A 7910-nucleotide genomic window follows, 5' to 3' on the forward strand; every position below is an offset into this window, starting at 1 on the left:
TCCCCATATCCAACCGTTTTCATTGTATTTTGACACTTGCTTTGGCAATGTAAACGTATGTTTTCTCATGCCAATGAAGCTCCTTTAAATGTAATTGATTTGGCAGTTCTTGAACCTCCAACATGTTCTAACTGAACATCACCGGAGAGACACCAATGTCCGCAACGTTTGCACAATGCCATGAAACAAAATATAAAATAGGGATTAAAGTAAATTTTCTCCCAGAATGTTGCAGTTTAACCCATTTAGACCTGTTGCAACATACTGTAAGTTATATCTTTCAATCCGGATGCTATACCTCTGTGTCTCATTAGTTGTATGTATGTTATATGTTTTCAGAAACCTTAGGTTAGGTTTTAGAAGGTGTTTTTAGAATCGGTCTCAGGTCTAAATGGGTTAAAGCATGTTTCCGTATATTATTAATCAAATGTATGGAAACTATTCCATGGTTATTACATGGTTCCTTTTAATCTCCATGTCCCCTATAAGAGTACCATTTAAATTGTCTGCCGTATTAAGCTATGATAATATGCTGTGGTATTTTGAAAATACAGGGTTCACAATTTGATAATGGCTAGGATGTTTTCCCAACCAGACACTTAAGACCATTCCATGCTCTCTGAATCCAAGAGTGCATCATAGTGTTGGGAGGAGCTGGTGATCACTTTGGTCAGTGGCGTCATTGGGGGGTCACCTGTGTCCCACTCTGGTTCAGAATCAGATCCACTGGAGCTGGACATGCTCAAGTGGATCAACACTGGAGCATGTCGGGGCAACACAAATATGTCCATGGAGGGTCCGGAAAGCTGCTGCTTTTTCTTGGTGCCTAGAGAGAGTGAAGAGACAGAGGGAGAAGTTATCATTATACACACAAGAAGAAATGAAAACGCTTGCAATATTATTTGAGTGATTATTGTATTAGTGTTTGTATTCAGAGTTTGCGTGTCTGCATGCATTTTAATTCGGTCATTAACCCTTACCTGTAGGCCTACATGTCCTTGAAGAACGCTGGTATGGTTCAAAGCGATGCTTTTTCAGGCCTTCTAGTTTGAGTTTTAATCTGTTGCTCTCCTGTTGTCTCATGGTCATTAATGTAGTCATGGTGTGTTTCTTGACTCCTCTTTCTCCTGCTGCTTCCTAGGTTCAAATGATCTGCTCTGAAGGAAACACTGACCACTCTTTATATGCAGTCTAGTCAGGGTACTCAGGGAAGATGTTACCTGGTTGGTCACAGTAGCATGGCCGGCCCCTCTCTGACCATTAACACCTTTCCCAAGGTGTCTGTGAGGGGGGTGGGGGGATTGATTGTATTAACATCTTGCAGAATGTGTACAGTTCAATGAAGGTACAGGTCGACTAAAAGATTACCTTATTCTTCTCTTTGGGAATTTTGTCCAGCTGCCTACAGATACAATTATACTGCTTTACAGTACATTTAGCAATTAAAAGCACTACAAGTAACTTCATGGAATAAATTATAGCCTACTTGGTTTTACTCACATTATTTAGAATAGAATATTAAGTGTCCACTCAAGTCATTCTGTTCAGTTGACAGCTAACCTAGTGGGGGGAGTGTTTATGCAAGCCATTAGGGGTGGAGACAAGTATCTATTGTCACACCCATTCCTGGGCTCAGAGGTGCTAAATCTTTGGAATCTTTGAAGGGGAAGTTTCAGATGGTCATATCTTCTTCATTTTTCACCCAATTTCAATGAGCAATACATCATATGAAAGGTTACATTATGCAGTTTCATAATATGTAAAAAACTGAAAAATGACCATGGCCCCCTTGTATATCAAAATACTGGAAGGGGTCACATATGAGGAATTGGACTTTGTGTTCTCACATGGAAAAAACAAGTACACAGCAACATAAGAAGTGGAAAGTATAAATTATGATTAAAGAGAGAAAAATAAAAGTATAGCAGTTACAATAAGTGAATATTGGTCACAGCAGGTGATACTTGTCAGTGTGAACAGTAATAGTTGAGTGAAGTCATATCACTTTATACTTCCAAGTGATTTAATAATACTACTATCTGTACCAAGTAGACCTACTGCACATGTAAACAGAGCTACTACCTTTAAACACTGCATCTTAAATCTGTCTTAAATAGTCTTGAGAAGAAATGCTGCCATTTTCCCAAAGTAACTGCAAACAAATGCTGCCATTTGTTTAAAAAACAGCTTTATACCCTTTATAACATGTGTGTAACGATGCAATGTGACATGGCTCTGTTTTTCAAAATCCAACTGTATATACTTTCCCCATATCCAACCGTTTTCATTGTATTTTGACACTTGCTTTGGCAATGTAAACGTATGTTTTCTCATGCCAATGAAGCTCCTTTAAATGTAATTGATTTGGCAGTTCTTGAACCTCCAACATGTTCTAACTGAACATCACCGGAGAGACACCAATGTCCGCAACGTTTGCACAATGCCATGAAACAAAATATAAAATAGGGATTAAAGTAAATTTTCTCCCAGAATGTTGCAGTTTAACCCATTTAGACCTGTTGCAACATACTGTAAGTTATATCTTTCAATCCGGATGCTATACCTCTGTGTCTCATTAGTTGTATGTATGTTATATGTTTTCAGAAACCTTAGGTTAGGTTTTAGAAGGTGTTTTTAGAATCGGTCTCAGGTCTAAATGGGTTAAAGCATGTTTCCGTATATTATTAATCAAATGTATGGAAACTATTCCATGGTTATTACATGGTTCCTTTTAATCTCCATGTCCCCTATAAGAGTACCATTTAAATTGTCTGCCGTATTAAGCTATGATAATATGCTGTGGTATTTTGAAAATACAGGGTTCACAATTTGATAATGGCTAGGATGTTTTCCCAACCAGACACTTAAGACCATTCCATGCTCTCTGAATCCAAGAGTGCATCATAGTGTTGGGAGGAGCTGGTGATCACTTTGGTCAGTGGCGTCATTGGGGGGTCACCTGTGTCCCACTCTGGTTCAGAATCAGATCCACTGGAGCTGGACATGCTCAGGTGGATCAACAATGGAGCATGTCGGGGCAACACAAATATGTCCATGGAGGGTCCGGAAAGCTGCTGCTTTTTCTTGGTGCCTAGAGAGAGTGAAGAGACAGAGGGAGAAGTTATCATTATACACACAAGAAGAAATGAAAACGCTTGCAATATTATTTGAGTGATTATTGTATTAGTGTTTGTATTCAGAGTTTGCGTGTCTGCATGCATTTTAATTCGGTCATTAACCCTTACCTGTAGGCCTACATGTCCTTGAAGAACGCTGGTATGGTTCAAAGCGATGCTTTTTCAGGCCTTCTAGTTTGAGTTTTAATCTGTTGCTCTCCTGTTGTCTCATGGTCATTAATGTAGTCATGGTGTGTTTCTTGACTCCTCTTTCTCCTGCTGCTTCCTAGGTTCAAATGATCTGCTCTGAAGGAAACACTGACCACTCTTTATATGCAGTCTAGTCAGGGTACTCAGGGAAGATGTTACCTGGTTGGTCACAGTAGCATGGCCGGCCCCTCTCTGACCATTAACACCTTTCCCAAGGTGTCTGTGAGGGGGGTGGGGGGATTGATTGTATTAACATCTTGCAGAATGTGTACAGTTCAATGAAGGTACAGGTCGACTAAAAGATTACCTTATTCTTCTCTTTGGGAATTTTGTCCAGCTGCCTACAGATACAATTATACTGCTTTACAGTACATTTAGCAATTAAAGGCACTACAAGTAACTTCATGGAATAAATTATAGCCTACTTGGTTTTACTCACATTATTTAGAATAGAATATTAAGTGTCCACTCAAGTCATTCTGTTCAGTTGACAGCTAACCTAGTGGGGGGAGTGTTTATGCAAGCCATTAGGGGTGGAGACAAGTATCTATTGTCACACCCATTCCTGGGCTCAGAGGTGCTAAATCTTTGGAATCTTTGAAGGGGAAGTTTCAGATGGTCATATCTTCTTCATTTTTCACCCAATTTCAATGAGCAATACATCATATGAAAGGTTACATTATGCAGTTTCATAATATGTAAAAAACTGAAAAATGACCATGGCCCCCTTGTATATCAAAATACTGGAAGGGGTCACATATGAGGAATTGGACTTTGTGTTCTCACATGGAAAAAACAAGTACACAGCAACATAAGAAGTGGAAAGTATAAATTATGATTAAAGAGAGAAAAATAAAAGTATAGCAGTTACAATAAGTGAATATTGGTCACAGCAGGTGATACTTGTCAGTGTGAACAGTAATAGTTGAGTGAAGTCATATCACTTTATACTTCCAAGTGATTTAATAATACTACTATCTGTACCAAGTAGACCTACTGCACATGTAAACAGAGCTACTACCTTTAAACACTGCATCTTAAATCTGTCTTAAATAGTCTTGAGAAGAAATGCTGCCATTTTCCCAAAGTAACTGCAAACAAATGCTGCCATTTGTTTAAAAAACAGCTTTATACCCTTTATAACATGTGTGTAACGATGCAATGTGACATGGCTCTGTTTTTCAAAATCCAACTGTATATACTTTCCCCATATCCAACCGTTTTCATTGTATTTTGACACTTGCTTTGGCAATGTAAACGTATGTTTTCTCATGCCAATGAAGCTCCTTTAAATGTAATTGATTTGGCAGTTCTTGAACCTCCAACATGTTCTAACTGAACATCACCGGAGAGACACCAATGTCCGCAACGTTTGCACAATGCCATGAAACAAAATATAAAATAGGGATTAAAGTAAATTTTCTCCCAGAATGTTGCAGTTTAACCCATTTAGACCTGTTGCAACATACTGTAAGTTATATCTTTCAATCCGGATGCTATACCTCTGTGTCTCATTAGTTGTATGTATGTTATATGTTTTCAGAAACCTTAGGTTAGGTTTTAGAAGGTGTTTTTAGAATCGGTCTCAGGTCTAAATGGGTTAAAGCATGTTTCCGTATATTATTAATCAAATGTATGGAAACTATTCCATGGTTATTACATGGTTCCTTTTAATCTCCATGTCCCCTATAAGAGTACCATTTAAATTGTCTGCCGTATTAAGCTATGATAATATGCTGTGGTATTTTGAAAATACAGGGTTCACAATTTGATAATGGCTAGGATGTTTTCCCAACCAGACACTTAAGACCATTCCATGCTCTCTGAATCCAAGAGTGCATCATAGTGTTGGGAGGAGCTGGTGATCACTTTGGTCAGTGGCGTCATTGGGGGGTCACCTGTGTCCCACTCTGGTTCAGAATCAGATCCACTGGAGCTGGACATGCTCAAGTGGATCAACACTGGAGCATGTCGGGGCAACACAAATATGTCCATGGAGGGTCCGGAAAGCTGCTGCTTTTTCTTGGTGCCTAGAGAGAGTGAAGAGACAGAGGGAGAAGTTATCATTATACACACAAGAAGAAATGAAAACGCTTGCAATATTATTTGAGTGATTATTGTATTAGTGTTTGTATTCAGAGTTTGCGTGTCTGCATGCATTTTAATTCGGTCATTAACCCTTACCTGTAGGCCTACATGTCCTTGAAGAACGCTGGTATGGTTCAAAGCGATGCTTTTTCAGGCCTTCTAGTTTGAGTTTTAATCTGTTGCTCTCCTGTTGTCTCATGGTCATTAATGTAGTCATGGTGTGTTTCTTGACTCCTCTTTCTCCTGCTGCTTCCTAGGTTCAAATGATCTGCTCTGAAGGAAACACTGACCACTCTTTATATGCAGTCTAGTCAGGGTACTCAGGGAAGATGTTACCTGGTTGGTCACAGTAGCATGGCCGGCCCCTCTCTGACCATTAACACCTTTCCCAAGGTGTCTGTGAGGGGGGTGGGGGGATTGATTGTATTAACATCTTGCAGAATGTGTACAGTTCAATGAAGGTACAGGTCGACTAAAAGATTACCTTATTCTTCTCTTTGGGAATTTTGTCCAGCTGCCTACAGATACAATTATACTGCTTTACAGTACATTTAGCAATTAAAGGCACTACAAGTAACTTCATGGAATAAATTATAGCCTACTTGGTTTTACTCACATTATTTAGAATAGAATATTAAGTGTCCACTCAAGTCATTCTGTTCAGTTGACAGCTAACCTAGTGGGGGGAGTGTTTATGCAAGCCATTAGGGGTGGAGACAAGTATCTATTGTCACACCCATTCCTGGGCTCAGAGGTGCTAAATCTTTGGAATCTTTGAAGGGGAAGTTTCAGATGGTCATATCTTCTTCATTTTTCACCCAATTTCAATGAGCAATACATCATATGAAAGGTTACATTATGCAGTTTCATAATATGTAAAAAACTGAAAAATGACCATGGCCCCCTTGTATATCAAAATACTGGAAGGGGTCACATATGAGGAATTGGACTTTGTGTTCTCACATGGAAAAAACAAGTACACAGCAACATAAGAAGTGGAAAGTATAAATTATGATTAAAGAGAGAAAAATAAAAGTATAGCAGTTACAATAAGTGAATATTGGTCACAGCAGGTGATACTTGTCAGTGTGAACAGTAATAGTTGAGTGAAGTCATATCACTTTATACTTCCAAGTGATTTAATAATACTACTATCTGTACCAAGTAGACCTACTGCACATGTAAACAGAGCTACTACCTTTAAACACTGCATCTTAAATCTGTCTTAAATAGTCTTGAGAAGAAATGCTGCCATTTTCCCAAAGTAACTGCAAACAAATGCTGCCATTTGTTTAAAAAACAGCTTTATACCCTTTATAACATGTGTGTAACGATGCAATGTGACATGGCTCTGTTTTTCAAAATCCAACTGTATATACTTTCCCCATATCCAACCGTTTTCATTGTATTTTGACACTTGCTTTGGCAATGCAAACGTATGTTTTCTCATGCCAATGAAGCTCCTTTAAATGTAATTGATTTGGCAGTTCTTGAACCTCCAACATGTTCTAACTGAACATCACCGGAGAGACACCAATGTCCGCAACGTTTGCACAATGCCATGAAACAAAATATAAAATAGGGATTAAAGTAAATTTTCTCCCAGAATGTTGCAGTTTAACCCATTTAGACCTGTTGCAACATACTGTAAGTTATATCTTTCAATCCGGATGCTATACCTCTGTGTCTCATTAGTTGTATGTATGTTATATGTTTTCAGAAACCTTAGGTTAGGTTTTAGAAGGTGTTTTTAGAATCGGTCTCAGGTCTAAATGGGTTAAAGCATGTTTCCGTATATTATTAATCAAATGTATGGAAACTATTCCATGGTTATTACATGGTTCCTTTTAATCTCCATGTCCCCTATAAGAGTACCATTTAAATTGTCTGCCGTATTAAGCTATGATAATATGCTGTGGTATTTTGAAAATACAGGATTCACAATTTGATAATGGCTAGGATGTTTTCCCAACCAGACACTTAAGACCATTCCATGCTCTCTGAATCCAAGAGTGCATCATAGTGTTGGGAGGAGCTGGTGATCACTTTGGTCAGTGGCGTCATTGGGGGGTCACCTGTGTCCCACTCTGGTTCAGAATCAGATCCACTGGAGCTGGACATGCTCAAGTGGATCAACACTGGAGCATGTCGGGGCAACACAAATATGTCCATGGAGGGTCCGGAAAGCTGCTGCTTTTTCTTGGTGCCTAGAGAGAGTGAAGAGACAGAGGGAGAAGTTATCATTATACACACAAGAAGAAATGAAAACGCTTGCAATATTATTTGAGTGATTATTGTATTAGTGTTTGTATTCAGAGTTTGCGTGTCTGCATGCATTTTAATTCGGTCATTAACCCTTACCTGTAGGCCTACATGTCCTTGAAGACCGCTGGTATGGTTCAAAGCGATGCTTTTTCAGGCCTTCTAGTTTGAGTTTTAATCTGTTGCTCTCCTGTTGTCTCATGGTCATTAATGTAGTCATGGTGTGTTTCTTGA

The sequence above is a fragment of the Electrona antarctica genome, assembly GCF_951216825.1.
Source record: "Electrona antarctica genome assembly, chromosome: 9".
In the NCBI taxonomy this organism is placed as follows: Eukaryota; Metazoa; Chordata; class Actinopteri; order Myctophiformes; family Myctophidae; genus Electrona; species Electrona antarctica.